Consider the following 20,924-nt stretch of genomic DNA (forward strand, 5'->3'; position numbering starts at 1 on the left):
CAGCTTTCCCTGACCGGGAATCGAACCCGGGCCGCGGCGGTGAGAGCGCCGAATCCTAACCACTAGACCACCAGGGAGACATGGGGCTTGAGCTGTACACGAGTGCACCTGAGCTCTTGCTCTGTGCGGGGCAGGCTGCGGGAGACGGCTTCACAGCAGAAACTGTTTATCTAATCAAATCTCACCAAGGGCCGTTGCTCTTTTGAATCAAGATGAAATAATCTAGTTGCCATTGTTTTCAGAACAAAGACACCTACCTAGTGCTTTCTCGTCGTATTCATTTGACTGATTTTGATGAGAGTTTGAGTTATTTGAAGACGTCTCATCGCCAAAACGAGCACATTTCTTTTCAGGGGCCTTTTCCATGCGGCTCTCTCGTGTCCACCAGCTTTCGCGTCCCATGACAGCGCCAGGGCCTTCGATAGCTCAGTTGGTAGAGCGGAGGACTGTAGGTGAACAACCGGCCATCCTTAGGTCGCTGGTTCGACTCCGGCTCGAAGGAAGCCATGCTTTTTGGTGGTGTCTTTGTCCGTGTCCAGGCCGACGCCGGGCAAAAATCAGCTTTCCCTGACCGGGAATCGAACCCGGGCCGCGGCGGTGAGAGCGCCGAATCCTAACCACTAGACCACCAGGGAGACATGGGGCTTGAGCTGTACACGAGTGCACCTGAGCTCTTGCTCTGTGCGGGGCAGGCTGCGGGAGACGGCTTCACAGCAGAAACTGTTTATCTAATCAAATCTCACCAAGGGCCGTTGCTCTTTTGAATCAAGATGAAATAATCTAGTTGCCATTGTTTTCAGAACAAAGACACCTACCTAGTGCTTTCTCGTCGTATTCATTTGACTGATTTTGATGAGAGTTTGAGTTATTTGAAGACGTCTCATCGCCAAAACGAGCACATTTCTTTTCAGGGGCCTTTTCCATGCGGCTCTCTCGTGTCCACCAGCTTTCGCGTCCCATGACAGCGCCAGGGCCTTCGATAGCTCAGTTGGTAGAGCGGAGGACTGTAGGTGAACAACCGGCCATCCTTAGGTCGCTGGTTCGACTCCGGCTCGAAGGAACCCATGCTTTTTGGTGGTGTCTTTGTCCGTGTCCAGGCCGACGCCGGGCAAAAATCAGCTTTCCCTGACCGGGAATCGAACCCGGGCCGCGGCGGTGAGAGCGCCGAATCCTAACCACTAGACCACCAGGGAGACATGGGGCTTGAACTGTACACGAGTGCACCTGAGCTCTTGCTCTGTGCGGGGCAGGCTGCGGGAGACGGCTTCACAGCAGAAACTGTTTATCTAATCAAATCTCACCAAGGGCCGTTGCTCTTTTGAATCAAGATGAAATAATCTAGTTGCCATTGTTTTCAGAACAAAGACACCTACCTAGTGCTTTCTCGTCGTATTCATTTGACTGATTTTGATGAGAGTTTGAGTTATTTGAAGACGTCTCATCGCCAAAACGAGCACATTTCTTTTCAGGGGCCTTTTCCATGCGGCTCTCTCGTGTCCACCAGCTTTCGCGTCCCATGACAGCGCCAGGGCCTTCGATAGCTCAATTGGTAGAGCGGAGGACTGTAGGTGAACAACCGGCCATCCTTAGGTCGCTGGTTCGACTCCGGCTCGAAGGAAGCCATGCTTTTTGGTGGTGTCTTTGTCCGTGTCCAGGCCGACGCCGGGCAAAAATCAGCTTTCCCTGACCGGGAATCGAACCCGGGCCGCGGCGGTGAGAGCGCCGAATCCTAACCACTAGACCACCAGGGAGACATGGGGCTTGAGCTGTACACGGGTGAACCTGAGCTCTTGCTCTGTGCGGGGCAGGCTGCGGGAGACGGCTTCACAGCAGAAACTGTTTATCTAATCAAATCTCACCAAGGGCCGCTGCTCTTTTGAATCAAGATGAAATAATCTAGTTGCCATTGTTTTCAGAACAAAGACACCTACCTAGTGCTTTCTCGTCGTATTCATTTGACTGATTTTGATGAGAGTTTGAGTTATTTGAAGACGTCTCATCGCCAAAACGAGCACATTTCTTTTCAGGGGCCTTTTCCATGCGGCTCTCTCGTGTCCACCAGCTTTCGCGTCCCATGACAGCGCCAGGGCCTTCGATAGCTCAGTTGGTAGAGCGGAGGACTGTAGGTGAACAACCGGCCATCCTTAGGTCGCTGGTTCGACTCCGGCTCGAAGGAAGCCATGCTTTTTGGTGGTGTCTTTGTCCGTGTCCAGGCCGACGCCGGGCAAAAATCAGCTTTCCCTGACCGGGAATCGAACCCGGGCCGCGGCGGTGAGAGCGCCGAATCCTAACCACTAGACCACCAGGGAGACATGGGGCTTGAGCTGTACACGAGTGCACCTGAGCTCTTGCTCTGTGCGGGGCAGGCTGCGGGAGACGGCTTCACAGCAGAAACTGTTTATCTAATCAAATCTCACCAAGGGCCGTTGCTCTTTTGAATCAAGATGAAATAATCTAGTTGCCATTGTTTTCAGAACAAAGACACCTACCTAGTGCTTTCTCGTCGTATTCATTTGACTGATTTTGATGAGAGTTTGAGTTATTTGAAGACGTCTCATCGCCAAAACGAGCACATTTCTTTTCAGGGGCCTTTTCCATGCGGCTCTCTCGTGTCCACCAGCTTTCGCGTCCCATGACAGCGCCAGGGCCTTCGATAGCTCAGTTGGTAGAGCGGAGGACTGTAGGTGAACAACCGGCCATCCTTAGGTCGCTGGTTCGACTCCGGCTCGAAGGAAGCCATGCTTTTTGGTGGTGTCTTTGTCCGTGTCCAGGCCGACGCCGGGCAAAAATCAGCTTTCCCTGACCGGGAATCGAACCCGGGCCGCGGCGGTGAGAGCGCCGAATCCTAACCACTAGACCACCAGGGAGACATGGGGCTTGAGCTGTACACGAGTGCACCTGAGCTCTTGCTCTGTGCGGGGCAGGCTGCGGGAGACGGCTTCACAGCAGAAACTGTTTATCTAATCAAATCTCACCAAGGGCCGTTGCTCTTTTGAATCAAGATGAAATAATCTAGTTGCCATTGTTTTCAGAACAAAGACACCTACCTAGTGCTTTCTCGTCGTATTCATTTGACTGATTTTGATGAGAGTTTGAGTTATTTGAAGACGTCTCATCGCCAAAACGAGCACATTTCTTTTCAGGGGCCTTTTCCATGCGGCTCTCTCGTGTCCACCAGCTTTCGCGTCCCATGACAGCGCCAGGGCCTTCGATAGCTCAGTTGGTAGAGCGGAGGACTGTAGGTGAACAACCGGCCATCCTTAGGTCGCTGGTTCGACTCCGGCTCGAAGGAAGCCATGCTTTTTGGTGGTGTCTTTGTCCGTGTCCAGGCCGACGCCGGGCAAAAATCAGCTTTCCCTGACCGGGAATCGAACCCGGGCCGCGGCGGTGAGAGCGCCGAATCCTAACCACTAGACCACCAGGGAGACATGGGGCTTGAGCTGTACACGAGTGCACCTGAGCTCTTGCTCTGTGCGGGGCAGGCTGCGGGAGACGGCTTCACAGCAGAAACTGTTTATCTAATCAAATCTCACCAAGGGCCGTTGCTCTTTTGAATCAAGATGAAATAATCTAGTTGCCATTGTTTTCAGAACAAAGACACCTACCTAGTGCTTTCTCGTCGTATTCATTTGACTGATTTTGATGAGAGTTTGAGTTATTTGAAGACGTCTCATCGCCAAAACGAGCACATTTCTTTTCAGGGGCCTTTTCCATGCGGCTCTCTCGTGTCCACCAGCTTTCGCGTCCCATGACAGCGCCAGGGCCTTTGATAGCTCAGTTGGTAGAGCGGAGGACTGTAGGTGAACAACCGGCCATCCTTAGGTCGCTGGTTCGACTCCGGCTCGAAGGAAGCCATGCTTTTTGGTGGTGTCTTTGTCCGTGTCCAGGCCGACGCCGGGCAAAAATCAGCTTTCCCTGACCGGGAATCGAACCCGGGCCGCGGCGGTGAGAGCGCCGAATCCTAACCACTAGACCACCAGGGAGACATGGGGCTTGAGCTGTACACGGGTGAACCTGAGCTCTTGCTCTGTGCGGGGCAGGCTGCGGGAGACGGCTTCACAGCAGAAACTGTTTATCTAATCAAATCTCACCAAGGGCCGTTGCTCTTTTGAATCAAGATGAAATAATCTAGTTGCCATTGTTTTCAGAACAAAGACACCTACCTAGTGCTTTCTCGTCGTATTCATTTGACTGATTTTGATGAGAGTTTGAGTTATTTGAAGACGTCTCATCGCCAAAACGAGCACATTTCTTTTCAGGGGCCTTTTCCATGCGGCTCTCTCGTGTCCACCAGCTTTCGCGTCCCATGACAGCGCCAGGGCCTTCGATAGCTCAGTTGGTAGAGCGGAGGACTGTAGGTGAACAACCGGCCATCCTTAGGTCGCTGGTTCGACTCCGGCTCGAAGGAAGCCATGCTTTTTGGTGGTGTCTTTGTCCGTGTCCAGGCCGACGCCGGGCAAAAATCAGCTTTCCCTGACCGGGAATCGAACCCGGGCCGCGGCGGTGAGAGCGCCGAATCCTAACCACTAGACCACCAGGGAGACATGGGGCTTGAGCTGTACACGAGTGCACCTGAGCTCTTGCTCTGTGCGGGGCAGGCTGCGGGAGACGGCTTCACAGCAGAAACTGTTTATCTAATCAAATCTCACCAAGGGCCGTTGCTCTTTTGAATCAAGATGAAATAATCTAGTTGCCATTGTTTTCAGAACAAAGACACCTACCTAGTGCTTTCTCGTCGTATTCATTTGACTGATTTTGATGAGAGTTTGAGTTATTTGAAGACGTCTCATCGCCAAAACGAGCACATTTCTTTTCAGGGGCCTTTTCCATGCGGCTCTCTCGTGTCCACCAGCTTTCGCGTCCCATGACAGCGCCAGGGCCTTCGATAGCTCAGTTGGTAGAGCGGAGGACTGTAGGTGAACAACCGGCCATCCTTAGGTCGCTGGTTCGACTCAGGCTCGAAGGAAGCCATGCTTTTTGGTGGTGTCTTTGTCCGTGTCCAGGCCGACGCCGGGCAAAAAATCAGCTTTCCCTGACCGGGAATCGAACCCGGGCCGCGGCGGTGAGAGCGCCGAATCCTAACCACTAGACCACCAGGGAGACATGGGGCTTGAGCTGTACACGAGTGCACCTGAGCTCTTGCTCTGTGCGGGGCAGGCTGCGGGAGACGGCTTCACAGCAGAAACTGTTTATCTAATCAAATCTCACCAAGGGCCGTTGCTCTTTTGAATCAAGATGAAATAATCTAGTTGCCATTGTTTTCAGAACAAAGACACCTACCTAGTGCTTTCTCGTCGTATTCATTTGACTGATTTTGATGAGAGTTTGAGTTATTTGAAGACGTCTCATCGCCAAAACGAGCACATTTCTTTTCAGGGGCCTTTTCCATGCGGCTCTCTCGTGTCCACCAGCTTTCGCGTCCCATGACAGCGCCAGGGCCTTCGATAGCTCAGTTGGTAGAGCGGAGGACTGTAGGTGAACAACCGGCCATCCTTAGGTCGCTGGTTCGACTCCGGCTCGAAGGAAGCCATGCTTTTTGGTGGTGTCTTTGTCCGTGTCCAGGCCGACGCCGGGCAAAAATCAGCTTTCCCTGACCGGGAATCGAACCCGGGCCACGGCGGTGAGAGCGCCGAATCCTAACCACTAGACCACCAGGGAGACATGGGGCTTGAGCTGTACACGAGTGCACCTGAGCTCTTGCTCTGTGCGGGGCAGGCTGCGGGAGACGGCTTCACAGCAAAAACTGTTTATCTAATCAAATCTCACCAAGGGCCGTTGCTCTTTTGAATCAAGATGAAATAATCTAGTTGCCATTGTTTTCAGAACAAAGACACCTACCTAGTGCTTTCTCGTCGTATTCATTTGACTGATTTTGATGAGAGTTTGAGTTATTTGAAGACGTCTCATCGCCAAAACGAGCACATTTCTTTTCAGGGGCCTTTTCCATGCGGCTCTCTCGTGTCCACCAGCTTTCGCGTCCCATGACAGCGCCAGGGCCTTCGATAGCTCAGTTGGTAGAGCGGAGGACTGTAGGTGAACAACCGGCCATCCTTAGGTCGCTGGTTCGACTCCGGCTCGAAGGAAGCCATGCTTTTTGGTGGTGTCTTTGTCCGTGTCCAGGCCGACGCCGGGCAAAAATCAGCTTTCCCTGACCGGGAATCGAACCCGGGCCGCGGCGGTGAGAGCGCCGAATCCTAACCACTAGACCACCAGGGAGACATGGGGCTTGAGCTGTACACGAGTGCACCTGAGCTCTTGCTCTGTGCGGGGCAGGCTGCGGGAGACGGCTTCACAGCAGAAACTGTTTATCTAATCAAATCTCACCAAGGGCCGTTGCTCTTTTGAATCAAGATGAAATAATCTAGTTGCCATTGTTTTCAGAACAAAGACACCTACCTAGTGCTTTCTCGTCGTATTCATTTGACTGATTTTGATGAGAGTTTGAGTTATTTGAAGACGTCTCATCGCCAAAACGAGCACATTTCTTTTCAGGGGCCTTTTCCATGCGGCTCTCTCGTGTCCACCAGCTTTCGCGTCCCATGACAGCGCCAGGGCCTTCGATAGCTCAGTTGGTAGAGCGGAGGACTGTAGGTGAACAACCGGCCATCCTTAGGTCGCTGGTTCGACTCCGGCTCGAAGGAAGCCATGCTTTTTGGTGGTGTCTTTGTCCGTGTCCAGGCCGACGCCGGGCAAAAATCAGCTTTCCCTGACCGGGAATCGAACCCGGGCCGCGGCGGTGAGAGCGCCGAATCCTAACCACTAGACCACCAGGGAGACATGGGGCTTGAGCTGTACACGAGTGCACCTGAGCTCTTGCTCTGTGCGGGGCAGGCTGCGGGAGACGGCTTCACAGCAGAAACTGTTTATCTAATCAAATCTCACCAAGGGCCGTTGCTCTTTTGAATCAAGATGAAATAATCTAGTTGCCATTGTTTTCAGAACAAAGACACCTACCTAGTGCTTTCTCGTCGTATTCATTTGACTGATTTTGATGAGAGTTTGAGTTATTTGAAGACGTCTCATCGCCAAAACGAGCACATTTCTTTTCAGGGGCCTTTTCCATGCGGCTCTCTCGTGTCCACCAGCTTTCGCGTCCCATGACAGCGCCAGGGCCTTCGTTAGCTCAGTTGGTAGAGCGGAGGACTGTAGGTGAACAACCGGCCATCCTTAGGTCGCTGGTTCGACTCCGGCTCGAAGGAAAACATGCTTTTTGGTGGTGTCTTTGTCCGTGTCCAGGCTGACGCCGGGCAAAAATCAGCTTTCCCTGACCGGGAATCGAACCCGGGCCGCGGCGGTGAGAGCGCCGAATCCTAACCACTAGACCACCAGGGAGACATGGGGCTTGAGCTGTACACGAGTGCACCTGAGCTCTTGCTCTGTGCGGGGCAGGCTGCGGGAGACGGCTTCACAGCAGAAATTGTTTATCTAATCAAATCTCACCAAGGGCCGTTGCTCTTTTGAATCAAGATGAAATAATCTAGTTGCCATTGTTTTCAGAACAAAGACACCTACCTAGTGCTTTCTCGTCGTATTCATTTGACTGATTTTGATGAGAGTTTGAGTTATTTGAAGACGTCTCATCGCCAAAACGAGCACATTTCTTTTCAGGGGCCTTTTCCATGCGGCTCTCTCGTGTCCACCAGCTTTCGCGTCCCATGACAGCGCCAGGGCCTTCGATAGCTCAGTTGGTAGAGCGGAGGACTGTAGGTGAACAACCGGCCATCCTTAGGTCGCTGGTTCGACTCCGGCTCGAAGGAAGCCATGCTTTTTGGTGGTGTCTTTGTCCGTGTCCAGGCCGACGCCGGGCAAAAATCAGCTTTCCCTGACCGGGAATCGAACCCGGGCCGCGGCGGTGAGAGCGCCGAATCCTAACCACTAGACCACCAGGGAGACATGGGGCTTGAGCTGTACACGAGTGCACCTGAGCTCTTGCTCTGTGCGGGGCAGGCTGCGGGAGACGGCTTCACAGCAGAAACTGTCTATCTAATCAAATCTCACCAAGGGCCGTTGCTCTTTTGAATCAAGATGAAATAATCTAGTTGCCATTGTTTTCAGAACAAAGACACCTACCTAGTGCTTTCTCGTCGTATTCATTTGACTGATTTTGATGAGAGTTTGAGTTATTTGAAGACGTCTCATCGCCAAAACGAGCACATTTCTTTTCAGGGGCCTTTTCCATGCGGCTCTCTCGTGTCCACCAGCTTTCGCGTCCCATGACAGCGCCAGGGCCTTCGATAGCTCAGTTGGTAGAGCGGGGGACTGTAGGTGAACAACCGGCCATCCTTAGGTCGCTGGTTCGACTCCGGCTCGAAGGAAGCCATGCTTTTTGGTGGTGTCTTTGTCCGTGTCCAGGCCGACGCCGGGCAAAAATCAGCTTTCCCTGACCGGGAATCGAACCCGGGCCGCGGCGGTGAGAGCGCCGAATCCTAACCACTAGACCACCAGGGAGACATGGGGCTTGAGCTGTACACGGGTGAACCTGAGCTCTTGCTCTGTGCGGGGCAGGCTGCGGGAGACGGCTTCACAGCAGAAACTGTCTATCTAATCAAATCTCACCAAGGGCCGTTGCTCTTTTGAATCAAGATGAAATAATCTAGTTGCCATTGTTTTCAGAACAAAGACACCTACCTAGTGCTTTCTCGTCGTATTCATTTGACTGATTTTGATGAGAGTTTGAGTTATTTGAAGACGTCTCATCGCCAAAACGAGCACATTTCTTTTCAGGGGCCTTTTCCATGCGGCTCTCTCGTGTCCACCAGCTTTCGCGGCCCATGACAGCGCCAGGGCCTTCGATAGCTCAGTTGGTAGAGCGGAGGACTGTAGGTGAACAACCGGCCATCCTTAGGTCGCTGGTTCGACTCCGGCTCGAAGGAAGCCATGCTTTTTGGTGGTGTCTTTGTCCGTGTCCAGGCCGACGCCGGGCAAAAATCAGCTTTCCCTGACCGGGAATCGAACCCGGGCCGCGGCGGTGAGAGCGCCGAATCCTAACCACTAGACCACCAGGGAGACATGGGGCTTGAGCTGTACACGAGTGCACCTGAGCTCTTGCTCTGTGCGGGGCAGGCTGCGGGAGACGGCTTCACAGCAGAAACTGTTTATCTAATCAAATCTCACCAAGGGCCGTTGCTCTTTTGAATCAAGATGAAATAATCTAGTTGCCATTGTTTTCAGAACAAAGACACCTACCTAGTGCTTTCTCGTCGTATTCATTTGACTGATTTTGATGAGAGTTTGAGTTATTTGAAGACGTCTCATCGCCAAAACGAGCACATTTCTTTTCAGGGGCCTTTTCCATGCGGCTCTCTCGTGTCCACCAGCTTTCGCGTCCCATGACAGCGCCAGGGCCTTCGTTAGCTCAGTTGGTAGAGCGGAGGACTGTAGGTGAACAACCGGCCATCCTTAGGTCGCTGGTTCGACTCCGGCTCGAAGGAAAACATGCTTTTTGGTGGTGTCTTTGTCCGTGTCCAGGCCGACGCCGGGCAAAAATCAGCTTTCCCTGACCGGGAATCGAACCCGGGCCGCGGCGGTGAGAGCGCCGAATCCTAACCACTAGACCACCAGGGAGACATGGGGCTTGAGCTGTACACGAGTGCACCTGAGCTCTTGCTCTGTGCGGGGCAGGCTGCGGGAGACGGCTTCACAGCAGAAATTGTTTATCTAATCAAATCTCACCAAGGGCCGTTGCTCTTTTGAATCAAGATGAAATAATCTAGTTGCCATTGTTTTCAGAACAAAGACACCTACCTAGTGCTTTCTCGTCGTATTCATTTGACTGATTTTGATGAGAGTTTGAGTTATTTGAAGACGTCTCATCGCCAAAACGAGCACATTTCTTTTCAGGGGCCTTTTCCATGCGGCTCTCTCGTGTCCACCAGCTTTCGCGTCCCATGACAGCGCCAGGGCCTTCGATAGCTCAGTTGGTAGAGCGGAGGACTGTAGGTGAACAACCGGCCATCCTTAGGTCGCTGGTTCGACTCCGGCTCGAAGGAAGCCATGCTTTTTGGTGGTGTCTTTGTCCGTGTCCAGGCCGACGCCGGGCAAAAATCAGCTTTCCCTGACCGGGAATCGAACCCGGGCCGCGGCGGTGAGAGCGCCGAATCCTAACCACTAGACCACCAGGGAGACATGGGGCTTGAGCTGTACACGAGTGCACCTGAGCTCTTGCTCTGTGCGGGGCAGGCTGCGGGAGACGGCTTCACAGCAGAAACTGTCTATCTAATCAAATCTCACCAAGGGCCGTTGCTCTTTTGAATCAAGATGAAATAATCTAGTTGCCATTGTTTTCAGAACAAAGACACCTACCTAGTGCTTTCTCGTCGTATTCATTTGACTGATTTTGATGAGAGTTTGAGTTATTTGAAGACGTCTCATCGCCAAAACGAGCACATTTCTTTTCAGGGGCCTTTTCCATGCGGCTCTCTCGTGTCCACCAGCTTTCGCGTCCCATGACAGCGCCAGGGCCTTCGATAGCTCAGTTGGTAGAGCGGAGGACTGTAGGTGAACAACCGGCCGTCCTTAGGTCGCTGGTTCGACTCCGGCTCGAAGGAAGCCATGCTTTTTGGTGGTGTCTTTGTCCGTGTCCAGGCCGACGCCGGGCAAAAATCAGCTTTCCCTGACCGGGAATCGAACCCGGGCCGCGGCGGTGAGAGCGCCGAATCCTAACCACTAGACCACCAGGGAGACATGGGGCTTGAGCTGTACACGGGTGAACCTGAGCTCTTGCTCTGTGCGGGGCAGGCTGCGGGAGACGGCTTCACAGCAGAAACTGTCTATCTAATCAAATCTCACCAAGGGCCGTTGCTCTTTTGAATCAAGATGAAATAATCTAGTTGCCATTGTTTTCAGAACAAAGACACCTACCTAGTGCTTTCTCGTCGTATTCATTTGACTGATTTTGATGAGAGTTTGAGTTATTTGAAGACGTCTCATCGCCAAAACGAGCACATTTCTTTTCAGGGGCCTTTTCCATGCGGCTCTCTCGTGTCCACCAGCTTTCGCGTCCCATGACAGCGCCAGGGCCTTCGTTAGCTCAGTTGGTAGAGCGGAGGACTGTAGGTGAACAACCGGCCATCCTTAGGTCGCTGGTTCGACTCCGGCTCGAAGGAAAACATGCTTTTTGGTGGTGTCTTTGTCCGTGTCCAGGCCGACGCCGGGCAAAAATCAGCTTTCCCTGACCGGGAATCGAACCCGGGCCGCGGCGGTGAGAGCGCCGAATCCTAACCACTAGACCACCAGGGAGACATGGGGCTTGAGCTGTACACGAGTGCACCTGAGCTCTTGCTCTGTGCGGGGCAGGCTGCGGGAGACGGCTTCACAGCAGAAACTGTCTATCTAATCAAATCTCACCAAGGGCCGTTGCTCTTTTGAATCAAGATGAAATAATCTAGTTGCCATTGTTTTCAGAACAAAGACACCTACCTAGTGCTTTCTCGTCGTATTCATTTGACTGATTTTGATGAGAGTTTGAGTTATTTGAAGACGTCTCATCGCCAAAACGAGCACATTTCTTTTCAGGGGCCTTTTCCATGCGGCTCTCTCGTGTCCACCAGCTTTCGCGTCCCATGACAGCGCCAGGGCCTTCGATAGCTCAGTTGGTAGAGCGGAGGACTGTAGGTGAACAACCGGCCATCCTTAGGTCGCTTGTTCGACTCCGGCTCGAAGGAAGCCATGCTTTTTGGTGGTGTCTTTGTCCGTGTCCAGGCCGACGCCGGGCAAAAATCAGCTTTCCCTGACCGGGAATCGAACCCGGGCCGCGGCGGTGAGAGCGCCGAATCCTAACCACTAGACCACCAGGGAGACATGGGGCTTGAGCTGTACACGGGTGAACCTGAGCTCTTGCTCTGTGCGGGGCAGGCTGCGGGAGACGGCTTCACAGCAGAAACTGTCTATCTAATCAAATCTCACCAAGGGCCGTTGCTCTTTTGAATCAAGATGAAATAATCTAGTTGCCATTGTTTTCAGAACAAAGACACCTACCTAGTGCTTTCTCGTCGTATTCATTTGACTGATTTTGATGAGAGTTTGAGTTATTTGAAGACGTCTCATCGCCAAAACGAGCACATTTCTTTTCAGGGGCCTTTTCCATGCGGCTCTCTCGTGTCCACCAGCTTTCGCGTCCCATGACAGCGCCAGGGCCTTCGTTAGCTCAGTTGGTAGAGCGGAGGACTGTAGGTGAACAACCGGCCATCCTTAGGTCGCTGGTTCGACTCCGGCTCGAAGGAAAACATGCTTTTTGGTGGTGTCTTTGTCCGTGTCCAGGCCGACGCCGGGCAAAAATCAGCTTTCCCTGACCGGGAACTGAACCCGGGCCGCGGCGGTGAGAGCGCCGAATCCTAACCACTAGACCACCAGGGAGACATGGGGCTTGAGCTGTACACGAGTGCACCTGAGCTCTTGCTCTGTGCGGGGCAGGCTGCGGGAGACGGCTTCACAGCAGAAACTGTTTATCTAATCAAATCTCACCAAGGGCCGTTGCTCTTTTGAATCAAGATGAAATAATCTAGTTGCCATTGTTTTCAGAACAAAGACACCTACCTAGTGCTTTCTCGTCGTATTCATTTGACTGATTTTGATGAGAGTTTGAGTTATTTGAAGACGTCTCATCGCCAAAACGAGCACATTTCTTTTCAGGGGCCTTTTCCATGCGGCTCTCTCGTGTCCACCAGCTTTCGCGTCCCATGACAGCGCCAGGGCCTTCGATAGCTCAGTTGGTAGAGCGGAGGACTGATGGTGAACAACCGGCCATCCTTAGGTCGCTGGTTCGACTCCGGCTCGAAGGAAGCCATGCTTTTTGGTGGTGTCTTTGTCCGTGTCCAGGCCGACGCCGGGCAAAAATCAGCTTTCCCTGACCGGGAATCGAACCCGGGCCGCGGCGGTGAGAGCGCCGAATCCTAACCACTAGACCACCAGGGAGACATGGGGCTTGAGCTGTACACGAGTGCACCTGAGCTCTTGCTCTGTGCGGGGCAGGCTGCGGGAGACGGCTTCACAGCAGAAACTGTCTATCTAATCAAATCTCACCAAGGGCCGTTGCTCTTTTGAATCAAGATGAAATAATCTAGTTGCCATTGTTTTCAGAACAAAGACACCTACCTAGTGCTTTCTCGTCGTATTCATTTGACTGATTTTGATGAGAGTTTGAGTTATTTGAAGACGTCTCATCGCCAAAACGAGCACATTTCTTTTCAGGGGCCTTTTCCATGCGGCTCTCTCGTGTCCACCAGCTTTCGCGTCCCATGACAGCGCCAGGGCCTTCGATAGCTCAGTTCGTAGAGCGGAGGACTGTAGGTGAACAACCGGCCATCCTTAGGTCGCTGGTTCGACTCCGGCTCGAAGGAAGCCATGCTTTTTGGTGGTGTCTTTGTCCGTGTCCAGGCCGACGCCGGGCAAAAATCAGCTTTCCCTGACCGGGAATCGAACCCGGGCCGCGGCGGTGAGAGCGCCGAATCCTAACCACTAGACCACCAGGGAGACATGGGGCTTGAGCTGTACACGGGTGAACCTGAGCTCTTGCTCTGTGCGGGGCAGGCTGCGGGAGACGGCTTCACAGCAGAAACTGTCTATCTAATCAAATCTCACCAAGGGCCGTTGCTCTTTTGAATCAAGATGAAATAATCTAGTTGCCATTGTTTTCAGAACAAAGACACCTACCTAGTGCTTTCTCGTCGTATTCATTTGACTGATTTTGATGAGAGTTTGAGTTATTTGAAGACGTCTCATCGCCAAAACGAGCACATTTCTTTTCAGGGGCCTTTTCCATGCGGCTCTCTCGTGTCCACCAGCTTTCGCGTCCCATGACAGCGCCAGGGCCTTCGATAGCTCAGTTGGTAGAGCGGAGGACTGTAGGTGAACAACCGGCCATCCTTAGGTCGCTGGTTCGACTCCGGCTCGAAGGAAGCCATGCTTTTTGGTGGTGTCTTTGTCCGTGTCCAGGCCGACGCCGGGCAAAAATCAGCTTTCCCTGACCGGGAATCGAACCCGGGCCGCGGCGGTGAGAGCGCCGAATCCTAACCACTAGACCACCAGGGAGACATGGGGCTTGAGCTGTACACGAGTGCACCTGAGCTCTTGCTCTGTGCGGGGCAGGCTGCGGGAGACGGCTTCACAGCAGAAACTGTTTATCTAATCAAATCTCACCAAGGGCCGTTGCTCTTTTGAATCAAGATGAAATAATCTAGTTGCCATTGTTTTCAGAACAAAGACACCTACCTAGTGCTTTCTCGTCGTATTCATTTGACTGATTTTGATGAGAGTTTGAGTTATTTGAAGACGTCTCATCGCCAAAACGAGCACATTTCTTTTCAGGGGCCTTTTCCATGCGGCTCTCTCGTGTCCACCAGCTTTCGCGTCCCATGACAGCGCCAGGGCCTTCGATAGCTCAGTTGGTAGAGCGGAGGACTGTAGGTGAACAACCGGCCATCCTTAGGTCGCTGGTTCGACTCCGGCTCGAAGGAAGCCATGCTTTTTGGTGGTGTCTTTGTCCGTGTCCAGGCCGACGCCGGGCAAAAATCAGCTTTCCCTGACCGGGAATCGAACCCGGGCCGCGGCGGTGAGAGCGCCGAATCCTAACCACTAGACCACCAGGGAGACATGGGGCTTGAGCTGTACACGAGTGCACCTGAGCTCTTGCTCTGTGCGGGGCAGGCTGCGGGAGACGGCTTCACAGCAGAAACTGTTTATCTAATCAAATCTCACCAAGGGCCGTTGCTCTTTTGAATCAAGATGAAATAATCTAGTTGCCATTGTTTTCAGAACAAAGACACCTACCTAGTGCTTTCTCGTCGTATTCATTTGACTGATTTTGATGAGAGTTTGAGTTATTTGAAGACGTCTCATCGCCAAAACGAGCACATTTCTTTTCAGGGGCCTTTTCCATGCGGCTCTCTCGTGTCCACCAGCTTTCGCGTCCCATGACAGCGCCAGGGCCTTCGATAGCTCAGTTGGTAGAGCGGAGGACTGTAGGTGAACAACCGGCCATCCTTAGGTCGCTGGTTCGACTCCGGCTCGAAGGAAGCCATGCTTTTTGGTGGTGTCTTTGTCCGTGTCCAGGCCGACGCCGGGCAAAAATCAGCTTTCCCTGACCGGGAATCGAACCCGGGCCGCGGCGGTGAGAGCGCCGAATCCTAACCACTAGACCACCAGGGAGACATGGGGCTTGAGCTGTACACGAGTGCACCTGAGCTCTTGCTCTGTGCGGGGCAGGCTGCGGGAGACGGCTTCACAGCAGAAACTGTTTATCTAATCAAATCTCACCAAGGGCCGTTGCTCTTTTGAATCAAGATGAAATAATCTAGTTGCCATTGTTTTCAGAACAAAGACACCTACCTAGTGCTTTCTCGTCGTATTCATTTGACTGATTTTGATGAGAGTTTGAGTTATTTGAAGACGTCTCATCGCCAAAACGAGCACATTTCTTTTCAGGGGCCTTTTCCATGCGGCTCTCTCGTGTCCACCAGCTTTCGCGTCCCATGACAGCGCCAGGGCCTTCGATAGCTCAGTTGGTAGAGCGGAGGACTGTAGGTGAACAACCGGCCATCCTTAGGTCGCTGGTTCGACTCCGGCTCGAAGGAAGCCATGCTTTTTGGTGGTGTCTTTGTCCGTGTCCAGGCCGACGCCGGGCAAAAATCAGCTTTCCCTGACCGGGAATCGAACCCGGGCCGCGGCGGTGAGAGCGCCGAATCCTAACCACTAGACCACCAGGGAGACATGGGGCTTGAGCTGTACACGGGTGAACCTGAGCTCTTGCTCTGTGCGGGGCAGGCTGCGGGAGACGGCTTCACAGCAGAAACTGTTTATCTAATCAAATCTCACCAAGGGCCGTTGCTCTTTTGAATCAAGATGAAGTAATCTAGTTGCCATTGTTTTCAGAACAAAGACACCTACCTAGTGCTTTCTCGTCGTATTCATTTGACTGATTTTGATGAGAGTTTGAGTTATTTGAAGACGTCTCATCGCCAAAACGAGCACATTTCTTTTCAGGGGCCTTTTCCATGCGGCTCTCTCGTGTCCACCAGCTTTCGCGTCCCATGACAGCGCCAGGGCCTTCGATAGCTCAGTTGGTAGAGCGGAGGACTGTAGGTGAACAACCGGCCATCCTTAGGTCGCTGGTTCGACTCCGGCTCGAAGGAAGCCATGCTTTTTGGTGGTGTCTTTGTCCGTGTCCAGGCCGACGCCGGGCAAAAATCAGCTTTCCCTGACCGGGAATCGAACCCGGGCCGCGGCGGTGAGAGCGCCGAATCCTAACCACTAGACCACCAGGGAGACATGGGGCTTGAGCTGTACACGGGTGAACCTGAGCTCTTGCTCTGTGCGGGGCAGGCTGCGGGAGACGGCTTCACAGCAGAAACTGTTTATCTAATCAAATCTCACCAAGGGCCGTTGCTCTTTTGAATCAAGATGAAATAATCTAGTTGCCATTGTTTTCAGAACAAAGACACCTACCTAGTGCTTTCTCGTCGTATTCATTTGACTGATTTTGATGAGAGTTTGAGTTATTTGAAGACGTCTCATCGCCAAAACGAGCACATTTCTTTTCAGGGGCCTTTTCCATGCGGCTCTCTCGTGTCCACCAGCTTTCGCGTCCCATGACAGCGCCAGGGCCTTCGATAGCTCAGTTGGTAGAGCGGAGGACTGTAGGTGAACAACCGGCCATCCTTAGGTCGCTGGTTCGACTCCGGCTCGAAGGAAGCCATGCTTTTTGGTGGTGTCTTTGTCCGTGTCCAGGCCGACGCCGGGCAAAAATCAGCTTTCCCTGACCGGGAATCGAACCCGGGCCGCGGCGGTGAGAGCGCCGAATCCTAACCACTAGACCACCAGGGAGACATGGGGCTTGAGCTGTACACGAGTGCACCTGAGCTCTTGCTCTGTGCGGGGCAGGCTGCGGGAGACGGCTTCACAGCAGAAACTGTTTATCTAATCAAATCTCACCAAGGGCCGTTGCTCTTTTGAATCAAGATGAAATAATCTAGTTGCCATTGTTTTCAGAACAAAGACACCTACCTAGTGCTTTCTCGTCGTATTCATTTGACTGATTTTGATGAGAGTTTGAGTTATTTGAAGACGTCTCATCGCCAAAACGAGCACATTTCTTTTCAGGGGCCTTTTCCATGCGGCTCTCTCGTGTCCACCAGCTTTCGCGTCCCATGACAGCGCCAGGGCCTTCGATAGCTCAGTTGGTAGAGCGGAGGACTGTAGGTGAACAACCGGCCATCCTTAGGTCGCTGGTTCGACTCCGGCTCGAAGGAAGCCATGCTTTTTGGTGGTGTCTTTGTCCGTGTCCAGGCCGACGCCGGGCAAAAATCAGCTTTCCCTGACCGGGAATCGAACCCGGGCCGCGGCGGTGAGAGCGCCGAATCCTAACCACTAGACCACCAGGGAGACATGGGGCTTGAGCTGTACACGGGTGAACCTGAGCTCTTGCTCTGTGCGGGGCAGGCTGCGGGAGACGGCTTCACAGCAGAAACTGTCTATCTAATCAAATCTCACCAAGGGCCGTTGCTCTTTTGAATCAAGATGAAATAATCTAGTTGCCATTGTTTTCAGAACAAAGACACCTACCTAGTGCTTTCTCGTCGTATTCATTTGACTGATTTTGATGAGAGTTTGAGTTATTTGAAGACGTCTCATCGCCAAAACGAGCACATTTCTTTTCAGGGGCCTTTTCCATGCGGCTCTCTCGTGTCCACCAGCTTTCGCGGCCCATGACAGCGCCAGGGCCTTCGATAGCTCAGTTGGTAGAGCGGAGGACTGTAGGTGAACAACCGGCCATCCTTAGGTCGCTGGTTCGACTCCGGCTCGAAGGAAGCTATGCTTTTTGGTGGTGTCTTTGTCCGTGTCCAGGCCGACGCCGGGCAAAAATCAGCTTTCCCTGACCGGGAATCGAACCCGGGCCGCGGCGGTGAGAGCGCCGAATCCTAACCACTAGACCACCAGGGAGACATGGGGCTTGAGCTGTACACGAGTGCACCTGAGCTCTTGCTCTGTGCGGGGCAGGCTGCGGGAGACGGCTTCACAGCAGAAACTGTTTATCTAATCAAATCTCACCAAGGGCCGTTGCTCTTTTGAATCAAGATGAAATAATCTAGTTGCCATTGTTTTCAGAACAAAGACACCTACCTAGTGCTTTCTCGTCGTATTCATTTGACTGATTTTGATGAGAGTTTGAGTTATTTGAAGACGTCTCATCGCCAAAACGAGCACATTTCTTTTCAGGGGCCTTTTCCATGCGGCTCTCTCGTGTCCACCAGCTTTCGCGTCCCATGACAGCGCCAGGGCCTTCGTTAGCTCAGTTGGTAGAGCGGAGGACTGTAGGTGAACAACCGGCCATCCTTAGGTCGCTGGTTCGACTCCGGCTCGAAGGAAAACATGCTTTTTGGTGGTGTCTTTGTCCGTGTCCAGGCCGACGCCGGGCAAAAATCAGCTTTCCCTGACCGGGAACTGAACCCGGGCCGCGGCGGTGAGAGCGCCGAATCCTAACCACTAGACCACCAGGGAGACATGGGGCTTGAGCTGTACACGAGTGCACCTGAGCTCTTGCTCTGTGCGGGGCAGGCTGCGGGAGACGGCTTCACAGCAGAAACTGTTTATCTAATCAAATCTCACCAAGGGCCGTTGCTCTTTTGAATCAAGATGAAATAATCTAGTTGCCATTGTTTTCAGAACAAAGACACCTACCTAGTGCTTTCTCGTCGTATTCATTTGACTGATTTTGATGAGAGTTTGAGTTATTTGAAGACGTCTCATCGCCAAAACGAGCACATTTCTTTTCAGGGGCCTTTTCCATGCGGCTCTCTCGTGTCCACCAGCTTTCGCGTCCCATGACAGCGCCAGGGCCTTCGATAGCTCAGTTGGTAGAGCGGAGGACTGATGGTGAACAACCGGCCATCCTTAGGTCGCTGGTTCGACTCCGGCTCGAAGGAAGCCATGCTTTTTGGTGGTGTCTTTGTCCGTGTCCAGGCCGACGCCGGGCAAAAATCAGCTTTCCCTGACCGGGAATCGAACCCGGGCCGCGGCGGTGAGAGCGCCGAATCCTAACCACTAGACCACCAGGGAGACATGGGGCTTGAGCTGTACACGAGTGCACCTGAGCTCTTGCTCTGTGCGGGGCAGGCTGCGGGAGACGGCTTCACAGCAGAAACTGTCTATCTAATCAAATCTCACCAAGGGCCGTTGCTCTTTTGAATCAAGATGAAATAATCTAGTTGCCATTGTTTTCAGAACAAAGACACCTACCTAGTGCTTTCTCGTCGTATTCATTTGACTGATTTTGATGAGAGTTTGAGTTATTTGAAGACGTCTCATCGCCAAAACGAGCACATTTCTTTTCAGGGGCCTTTTCCATGCGGCTCTCTCGTGTCCACCAGCTTTCGCGTCCCATGACAGCGCCAGGGCCTTCGATAGCTCAGTTGGTAGAGCGGAGGACTGTAGGTGAACAACCGGCCATCCTTAGGTCGCTGGTTCGACTCCGGCTCGAAGGAAGCCATGCTTTTTGGTGGTGTCTTTGTCCGTGTCCAGGCCGACGCCGGGCAAAAATCAGCTTTCCCTGACCGGGAATCGAACCCGGGCCGCGGCGGTGAGAGCGCCGAATCCTAACCACTAGACCACCAGGGAGACATGGGGCTTGAGCTGTACACGGGTGAACCTGAGCTCTTGCTCTGTGCGGGGCAGGCTGCGGGAGACGGCTTCACAGCAGAAACTGTCTATCTAATCAAATCTCACCAAGGGCCGTTGCTCTTTTGAATCAAGATGAAATAATCTAGTTGCCATTGTTTTCAGAACAAAGACACCTACCTAGTGCTTTCTCGTCGTATTCATTTGACTGATTTTGATGAGAGTTTGAGTTATTTGAAGACGTCTCATCGCCAAAACGAGCACATTTCTTTTCAGGGGCCTTTTCCATGCGGCTCTCTCGTGTCCACCAGCTTTCGCGTCCCATGACAGCGCCAGGGCCTTCGATAGCTCAGTTGGTAGAGCGGAGGACTGTAGGTGAACAACCGGCCATCCTTAGGTCGCTGGTTCGACTCCGGCTCGAAGGAAGCCATGCTTTTTGGTGGTGTCTTTGTCCGTGTCCAGGCCGACGCCGGGCAAAAATCAGCTTTCCCTGACCGGGAATCGAACCCGGGCCGCGGCGGTGAGAGCGCCGAATCCTAACCACTAGACCACCAGGGAGACATGGGGCTTGAGCTGTACACGAGTGCACCTGAGCTCTTGCTCTGTGCGGGGCAGGCTGCGGGAGACGGCTTCACAGCAGAAACTGTTTATCTAATCAAATCTCACCAAGGGCCGTTGCTCTTTTGAATCAAGATGAAATAATCTAGTTGCCATTGTTTTCAGAACAAAGACACCTACCTAGTGCTTTCTCGTCGTATTCATTTGACTGATTTTGATGAGAGTTTGAGTTATTTGAAGACGTCTCATCGCCAAAACGAGCACATTTCTTTTCAGGGGCCTTTTCCATGCGGCTCTCTCGTGTCCACCAGCTTTCGCGTCCCATGACAGCGCCAGGGCCTTCGATAGCTCAGTTGGTAGAGCGGAGGACTGTAGGTGAACAACCGGCCATCCTTAGGTCGCTGGTTCGACTCCGGCTCGAAGGAAGCCATGCTTTTTGGTGGTGTCTTTGTCCGTGTCCAGGCCGACGCCGGGCAAAAATCAGCTTTCCCTGACCGGGAATCGAACCCGGGCCGCGGCGGTGAGAGCGCCGAATCCTAACCACTAGACCACCAGGGAGACATGGGGCTTGAGCTGTACACGAGTGCACCTGAGCTCTTGCTCTGTGCGGGGCAGGCTGCGGGAGACGGCTTCACAGCAGAAACTGTTTATCTAATCAAATCTCACCAAGGGCCGTTGCTCTTTTGAATCAAGATGAAGTAATCTAGTTGCCATTGTTTTCAGAACAAAGACACCTACCTAGTGCTTTCTCGTCGTAT

General features: G+C 52.8%; 61 non-coding genes across 61 annotated transcripts; 25 read left to right on the forward strand and 36 right to left on the reverse strand.

Annotated features, from left to right (window-relative positions):
- Positions 1 to 5: 5 nt before the first annotated feature.
- On the reverse strand, positions 6 to 77 carry trnae-cuc (transfer RNA glutamic acid (anticodon CUC)). The gene has a single exon. It is a non-coding gene; the product is annotated as a tRNA-Glu (tRNA).
- A 338-nt stretch (positions 78 to 415) lies between these two features.
- Positions 416 to 502, forward strand: trnay-gua (transfer RNA tyrosine (anticodon GUA)). The gene is given in 2 exon segments: positions 416 to 452; positions 467 to 502. It is a non-coding gene; the product is annotated as a tRNA-Tyr (tRNA).
- A 61-nt stretch (positions 503 to 563) lies between these two features.
- On the reverse strand, positions 564 to 635 carry trnae-cuc (transfer RNA glutamic acid (anticodon CUC)). The gene has a single exon. It is a non-coding gene; the product is annotated as a tRNA-Glu (tRNA).
- A 338-nt stretch (positions 636 to 973) lies between these two features.
- trnay-gua (transfer RNA tyrosine (anticodon GUA)) lies at positions 974 to 1,060 on the forward strand. Its single transcript is given in 2 exon segments — positions 974 to 1,010; positions 1,025 to 1,060. It is a non-coding gene; the product is annotated as a tRNA-Tyr (tRNA).
- A 61-nt stretch (positions 1,061 to 1,121) lies between these two features.
- Positions 1,122 to 1,193, reverse strand: trnae-cuc (transfer RNA glutamic acid (anticodon CUC)). The gene has a single exon. It is a non-coding gene; the product is annotated as a tRNA-Glu (tRNA).
- Positions 1,194 to 1,679: 486 nt separating this feature from the next.
- On the reverse strand, positions 1,680 to 1,751 carry trnae-cuc (transfer RNA glutamic acid (anticodon CUC)). Its single transcript has one exon. It is a non-coding gene; the product is annotated as a tRNA-Glu (tRNA).
- A 338-nt stretch (positions 1,752 to 2,089) lies between these two features.
- Positions 2,090 to 2,176, forward strand: trnay-gua (transfer RNA tyrosine (anticodon GUA)). The gene is given in 2 exon segments: positions 2,090 to 2,126; positions 2,141 to 2,176. It is a non-coding gene; the product is annotated as a tRNA-Tyr (tRNA).
- Positions 2,177 to 2,237: 61 nt separating this feature from the next.
- Positions 2,238 to 2,309, reverse strand: trnae-cuc (transfer RNA glutamic acid (anticodon CUC)). The gene has a single exon. It is a non-coding gene; the product is annotated as a tRNA-Glu (tRNA).
- A 338-nt stretch (positions 2,310 to 2,647) lies between these two features.
- On the forward strand, positions 2,648 to 2,734 carry trnay-gua (transfer RNA tyrosine (anticodon GUA)). The gene is given in 2 exon segments: positions 2,648 to 2,684; positions 2,699 to 2,734. It is a non-coding gene; the product is annotated as a tRNA-Tyr (tRNA).
- Positions 2,735 to 2,795: 61 nt separating this feature from the next.
- Positions 2,796 to 2,867, reverse strand: trnae-cuc (transfer RNA glutamic acid (anticodon CUC)). Its single transcript has one exon. It is a non-coding gene; the product is annotated as a tRNA-Glu (tRNA).
- A 338-nt stretch (positions 2,868 to 3,205) lies between these two features.
- trnay-gua (transfer RNA tyrosine (anticodon GUA)) lies at positions 3,206 to 3,292 on the forward strand. The gene is given in 2 exon segments: positions 3,206 to 3,242; positions 3,257 to 3,292. It is a non-coding gene; the product is annotated as a tRNA-Tyr (tRNA).
- A 61-nt stretch (positions 3,293 to 3,353) lies between these two features.
- On the reverse strand, positions 3,354 to 3,425 carry trnae-cuc (transfer RNA glutamic acid (anticodon CUC)). Its single transcript has one exon. It is a non-coding gene; the product is annotated as a tRNA-Glu (tRNA).
- A 486-nt stretch (positions 3,426 to 3,911) lies between these two features.
- On the reverse strand, positions 3,912 to 3,983 carry trnae-cuc (transfer RNA glutamic acid (anticodon CUC)). Its single transcript has one exon. It is a non-coding gene; the product is annotated as a tRNA-Glu (tRNA).
- Positions 3,984 to 4,321: 338 nt separating this feature from the next.
- On the forward strand, positions 4,322 to 4,408 carry trnay-gua (transfer RNA tyrosine (anticodon GUA)). Its single transcript is given in 2 exon segments — positions 4,322 to 4,358; positions 4,373 to 4,408. It is a non-coding gene; the product is annotated as a tRNA-Tyr (tRNA).
- Positions 4,409 to 4,469: 61 nt separating this feature from the next.
- Positions 4,470 to 4,541, reverse strand: trnae-cuc (transfer RNA glutamic acid (anticodon CUC)). The gene has a single exon. It is a non-coding gene; the product is annotated as a tRNA-Glu (tRNA).
- Positions 4,542 to 5,028: 487 nt separating this feature from the next.
- Positions 5,029 to 5,100, reverse strand: trnae-cuc (transfer RNA glutamic acid (anticodon CUC)). Its single transcript has one exon. It is a non-coding gene; the product is annotated as a tRNA-Glu (tRNA).
- Positions 5,101 to 5,438: 338 nt separating this feature from the next.
- Positions 5,439 to 5,525, forward strand: trnay-gua (transfer RNA tyrosine (anticodon GUA)). The gene is given in 2 exon segments: positions 5,439 to 5,475; positions 5,490 to 5,525. It is a non-coding gene; the product is annotated as a tRNA-Tyr (tRNA).
- A 61-nt stretch (positions 5,526 to 5,586) lies between these two features.
- trnae-cuc (transfer RNA glutamic acid (anticodon CUC)) lies at positions 5,587 to 5,658 on the reverse strand. Its single transcript has one exon. It is a non-coding gene; the product is annotated as a tRNA-Glu (tRNA).
- Positions 5,659 to 5,996: 338 nt separating this feature from the next.
- trnay-gua (transfer RNA tyrosine (anticodon GUA)) lies at positions 5,997 to 6,083 on the forward strand. Its single transcript is given in 2 exon segments — positions 5,997 to 6,033; positions 6,048 to 6,083. It is a non-coding gene; the product is annotated as a tRNA-Tyr (tRNA).
- A 61-nt stretch (positions 6,084 to 6,144) lies between these two features.
- trnae-cuc (transfer RNA glutamic acid (anticodon CUC)) lies at positions 6,145 to 6,216 on the reverse strand. The gene has a single exon. It is a non-coding gene; the product is annotated as a tRNA-Glu (tRNA).
- A 338-nt stretch (positions 6,217 to 6,554) lies between these two features.
- trnay-gua (transfer RNA tyrosine (anticodon GUA)) lies at positions 6,555 to 6,641 on the forward strand. The gene is given in 2 exon segments: positions 6,555 to 6,591; positions 6,606 to 6,641. It is a non-coding gene; the product is annotated as a tRNA-Tyr (tRNA).
- A 61-nt stretch (positions 6,642 to 6,702) lies between these two features.
- On the reverse strand, positions 6,703 to 6,774 carry trnae-cuc (transfer RNA glutamic acid (anticodon CUC)). The gene has a single exon. It is a non-coding gene; the product is annotated as a tRNA-Glu (tRNA).
- A 486-nt stretch (positions 6,775 to 7,260) lies between these two features.
- On the reverse strand, positions 7,261 to 7,332 carry trnae-cuc (transfer RNA glutamic acid (anticodon CUC)). Its single transcript has one exon. It is a non-coding gene; the product is annotated as a tRNA-Glu (tRNA).
- Positions 7,333 to 7,670: 338 nt separating this feature from the next.
- Positions 7,671 to 7,757, forward strand: trnay-gua (transfer RNA tyrosine (anticodon GUA)). The gene is given in 2 exon segments: positions 7,671 to 7,707; positions 7,722 to 7,757. It is a non-coding gene; the product is annotated as a tRNA-Tyr (tRNA).
- A 61-nt stretch (positions 7,758 to 7,818) lies between these two features.
- On the reverse strand, positions 7,819 to 7,890 carry trnae-cuc (transfer RNA glutamic acid (anticodon CUC)). The gene has a single exon. It is a non-coding gene; the product is annotated as a tRNA-Glu (tRNA).
- A 486-nt stretch (positions 7,891 to 8,376) lies between these two features.
- On the reverse strand, positions 8,377 to 8,448 carry trnae-cuc (transfer RNA glutamic acid (anticodon CUC)). The gene has a single exon. It is a non-coding gene; the product is annotated as a tRNA-Glu (tRNA).
- Positions 8,449 to 8,786: 338 nt separating this feature from the next.
- Positions 8,787 to 8,873, forward strand: trnay-gua (transfer RNA tyrosine (anticodon GUA)). The gene is given in 2 exon segments: positions 8,787 to 8,823; positions 8,838 to 8,873. It is a non-coding gene; the product is annotated as a tRNA-Tyr (tRNA).
- Positions 8,874 to 8,934: 61 nt separating this feature from the next.
- Positions 8,935 to 9,006, reverse strand: trnae-cuc (transfer RNA glutamic acid (anticodon CUC)). Its single transcript has one exon. It is a non-coding gene; the product is annotated as a tRNA-Glu (tRNA).
- A 486-nt stretch (positions 9,007 to 9,492) lies between these two features.
- On the reverse strand, positions 9,493 to 9,564 carry trnae-cuc (transfer RNA glutamic acid (anticodon CUC)). The gene has a single exon. It is a non-coding gene; the product is annotated as a tRNA-Glu (tRNA).
- Positions 9,565 to 9,902: 338 nt separating this feature from the next.
- trnay-gua (transfer RNA tyrosine (anticodon GUA)) lies at positions 9,903 to 9,989 on the forward strand. Its single transcript is given in 2 exon segments — positions 9,903 to 9,939; positions 9,954 to 9,989. It is a non-coding gene; the product is annotated as a tRNA-Tyr (tRNA).
- A 61-nt stretch (positions 9,990 to 10,050) lies between these two features.
- On the reverse strand, positions 10,051 to 10,122 carry trnae-cuc (transfer RNA glutamic acid (anticodon CUC)). The gene has a single exon. It is a non-coding gene; the product is annotated as a tRNA-Glu (tRNA).
- Positions 10,123 to 10,608: 486 nt separating this feature from the next.
- On the reverse strand, positions 10,609 to 10,680 carry trnae-cuc (transfer RNA glutamic acid (anticodon CUC)). Its single transcript has one exon. It is a non-coding gene; the product is annotated as a tRNA-Glu (tRNA).
- Positions 10,681 to 11,166: 486 nt separating this feature from the next.
- trnae-cuc (transfer RNA glutamic acid (anticodon CUC)) lies at positions 11,167 to 11,238 on the reverse strand. Its single transcript has one exon. It is a non-coding gene; the product is annotated as a tRNA-Glu (tRNA).
- Positions 11,239 to 11,724: 486 nt separating this feature from the next.
- On the reverse strand, positions 11,725 to 11,796 carry trnae-cuc (transfer RNA glutamic acid (anticodon CUC)). The gene has a single exon. It is a non-coding gene; the product is annotated as a tRNA-Glu (tRNA).
- Positions 11,797 to 12,692: 896 nt separating this feature from the next.
- trnai-gau (transfer RNA isoleucine (anticodon GAU)) lies at positions 12,693 to 12,779 on the forward strand. The gene is given in 2 exon segments: positions 12,693 to 12,729; positions 12,744 to 12,779. It is a non-coding gene; the product is annotated as a tRNA-Ile (tRNA).
- Positions 12,780 to 12,840: 61 nt separating this feature from the next.
- On the reverse strand, positions 12,841 to 12,912 carry trnae-cuc (transfer RNA glutamic acid (anticodon CUC)). The gene has a single exon. It is a non-coding gene; the product is annotated as a tRNA-Glu (tRNA).
- Positions 12,913 to 13,398: 486 nt separating this feature from the next.
- On the reverse strand, positions 13,399 to 13,470 carry trnae-cuc (transfer RNA glutamic acid (anticodon CUC)). Its single transcript has one exon. It is a non-coding gene; the product is annotated as a tRNA-Glu (tRNA).
- Positions 13,471 to 13,808: 338 nt separating this feature from the next.
- On the forward strand, positions 13,809 to 13,895 carry trnay-gua (transfer RNA tyrosine (anticodon GUA)). The gene is given in 2 exon segments: positions 13,809 to 13,845; positions 13,860 to 13,895. It is a non-coding gene; the product is annotated as a tRNA-Tyr (tRNA).
- Positions 13,896 to 13,956: 61 nt separating this feature from the next.
- trnae-cuc (transfer RNA glutamic acid (anticodon CUC)) lies at positions 13,957 to 14,028 on the reverse strand. The gene has a single exon. It is a non-coding gene; the product is annotated as a tRNA-Glu (tRNA).
- Positions 14,029 to 14,366: 338 nt separating this feature from the next.
- trnay-gua (transfer RNA tyrosine (anticodon GUA)) lies at positions 14,367 to 14,453 on the forward strand. Its single transcript is given in 2 exon segments — positions 14,367 to 14,403; positions 14,418 to 14,453. It is a non-coding gene; the product is annotated as a tRNA-Tyr (tRNA).
- A 61-nt stretch (positions 14,454 to 14,514) lies between these two features.
- Positions 14,515 to 14,586, reverse strand: trnae-cuc (transfer RNA glutamic acid (anticodon CUC)). Its single transcript has one exon. It is a non-coding gene; the product is annotated as a tRNA-Glu (tRNA).
- A 338-nt stretch (positions 14,587 to 14,924) lies between these two features.
- trnay-gua (transfer RNA tyrosine (anticodon GUA)) lies at positions 14,925 to 15,011 on the forward strand. Its single transcript is given in 2 exon segments — positions 14,925 to 14,961; positions 14,976 to 15,011. It is a non-coding gene; the product is annotated as a tRNA-Tyr (tRNA).
- A 61-nt stretch (positions 15,012 to 15,072) lies between these two features.
- Positions 15,073 to 15,144, reverse strand: trnae-cuc (transfer RNA glutamic acid (anticodon CUC)). The gene has a single exon. It is a non-coding gene; the product is annotated as a tRNA-Glu (tRNA).
- A 338-nt stretch (positions 15,145 to 15,482) lies between these two features.
- On the forward strand, positions 15,483 to 15,569 carry trnay-gua (transfer RNA tyrosine (anticodon GUA)). Its single transcript is given in 2 exon segments — positions 15,483 to 15,519; positions 15,534 to 15,569. It is a non-coding gene; the product is annotated as a tRNA-Tyr (tRNA).
- Positions 15,570 to 15,630: 61 nt separating this feature from the next.
- Positions 15,631 to 15,702, reverse strand: trnae-cuc (transfer RNA glutamic acid (anticodon CUC)). Its single transcript has one exon. It is a non-coding gene; the product is annotated as a tRNA-Glu (tRNA).
- A 338-nt stretch (positions 15,703 to 16,040) lies between these two features.
- On the forward strand, positions 16,041 to 16,127 carry trnay-gua (transfer RNA tyrosine (anticodon GUA)). Its single transcript is given in 2 exon segments — positions 16,041 to 16,077; positions 16,092 to 16,127. It is a non-coding gene; the product is annotated as a tRNA-Tyr (tRNA).
- A 61-nt stretch (positions 16,128 to 16,188) lies between these two features.
- trnae-cuc (transfer RNA glutamic acid (anticodon CUC)) lies at positions 16,189 to 16,260 on the reverse strand. The gene has a single exon. It is a non-coding gene; the product is annotated as a tRNA-Glu (tRNA).
- Positions 16,261 to 16,598: 338 nt separating this feature from the next.
- On the forward strand, positions 16,599 to 16,685 carry trnay-gua (transfer RNA tyrosine (anticodon GUA)). The gene is given in 2 exon segments: positions 16,599 to 16,635; positions 16,650 to 16,685. It is a non-coding gene; the product is annotated as a tRNA-Tyr (tRNA).
- A 61-nt stretch (positions 16,686 to 16,746) lies between these two features.
- On the reverse strand, positions 16,747 to 16,818 carry trnae-cuc (transfer RNA glutamic acid (anticodon CUC)). The gene has a single exon. It is a non-coding gene; the product is annotated as a tRNA-Glu (tRNA).
- A 338-nt stretch (positions 16,819 to 17,156) lies between these two features.
- On the forward strand, positions 17,157 to 17,243 carry trnay-gua (transfer RNA tyrosine (anticodon GUA)). Its single transcript is given in 2 exon segments — positions 17,157 to 17,193; positions 17,208 to 17,243. It is a non-coding gene; the product is annotated as a tRNA-Tyr (tRNA).
- A 61-nt stretch (positions 17,244 to 17,304) lies between these two features.
- Positions 17,305 to 17,376, reverse strand: trnae-cuc (transfer RNA glutamic acid (anticodon CUC)). Its single transcript has one exon. It is a non-coding gene; the product is annotated as a tRNA-Glu (tRNA).
- Positions 17,377 to 17,714: 338 nt separating this feature from the next.
- trnay-gua (transfer RNA tyrosine (anticodon GUA)) lies at positions 17,715 to 17,801 on the forward strand. The gene is given in 2 exon segments: positions 17,715 to 17,751; positions 17,766 to 17,801. It is a non-coding gene; the product is annotated as a tRNA-Tyr (tRNA).
- Positions 17,802 to 17,862: 61 nt separating this feature from the next.
- On the reverse strand, positions 17,863 to 17,934 carry trnae-cuc (transfer RNA glutamic acid (anticodon CUC)). The gene has a single exon. It is a non-coding gene; the product is annotated as a tRNA-Glu (tRNA).
- An 896-nt stretch (positions 17,935 to 18,830) lies between these two features.
- On the forward strand, positions 18,831 to 18,917 carry trnai-gau (transfer RNA isoleucine (anticodon GAU)). Its single transcript is given in 2 exon segments — positions 18,831 to 18,867; positions 18,882 to 18,917. It is a non-coding gene; the product is annotated as a tRNA-Ile (tRNA).
- Positions 18,918 to 18,978: 61 nt separating this feature from the next.
- On the reverse strand, positions 18,979 to 19,050 carry trnae-cuc (transfer RNA glutamic acid (anticodon CUC)). Its single transcript has one exon. It is a non-coding gene; the product is annotated as a tRNA-Glu (tRNA).
- Positions 19,051 to 19,388: 338 nt separating this feature from the next.
- On the forward strand, positions 19,389 to 19,475 carry trnay-gua (transfer RNA tyrosine (anticodon GUA)). The gene is given in 2 exon segments: positions 19,389 to 19,425; positions 19,440 to 19,475. It is a non-coding gene; the product is annotated as a tRNA-Tyr (tRNA).
- Positions 19,476 to 19,536: 61 nt separating this feature from the next.
- Positions 19,537 to 19,608, reverse strand: trnae-cuc (transfer RNA glutamic acid (anticodon CUC)). Its single transcript has one exon. It is a non-coding gene; the product is annotated as a tRNA-Glu (tRNA).
- A 338-nt stretch (positions 19,609 to 19,946) lies between these two features.
- trnay-gua (transfer RNA tyrosine (anticodon GUA)) lies at positions 19,947 to 20,033 on the forward strand. Its single transcript is given in 2 exon segments — positions 19,947 to 19,983; positions 19,998 to 20,033. It is a non-coding gene; the product is annotated as a tRNA-Tyr (tRNA).
- Positions 20,034 to 20,094: 61 nt separating this feature from the next.
- On the reverse strand, positions 20,095 to 20,166 carry trnae-cuc (transfer RNA glutamic acid (anticodon CUC)). Its single transcript has one exon. It is a non-coding gene; the product is annotated as a tRNA-Glu (tRNA).
- Positions 20,167 to 20,504: 338 nt separating this feature from the next.
- On the forward strand, positions 20,505 to 20,591 carry trnay-gua (transfer RNA tyrosine (anticodon GUA)). The gene is given in 2 exon segments: positions 20,505 to 20,541; positions 20,556 to 20,591. It is a non-coding gene; the product is annotated as a tRNA-Tyr (tRNA).
- A 61-nt stretch (positions 20,592 to 20,652) lies between these two features.
- Positions 20,653 to 20,724, reverse strand: trnae-cuc (transfer RNA glutamic acid (anticodon CUC)). The gene has a single exon. It is a non-coding gene; the product is annotated as a tRNA-Glu (tRNA).
- Positions 20,725 to 20,924: the final 200 nt, after the last annotated feature.

This window comes from Sardina pilchardus, chromosome 6 (assembly GCF_963854185.1).
Source record: "Sardina pilchardus chromosome 6, fSarPil1.1, whole genome shotgun sequence".
Classification (NCBI taxonomy): domain Eukaryota; kingdom Metazoa; phylum Chordata; class Actinopteri; order Clupeiformes; family Clupeidae; genus Sardina; species Sardina pilchardus.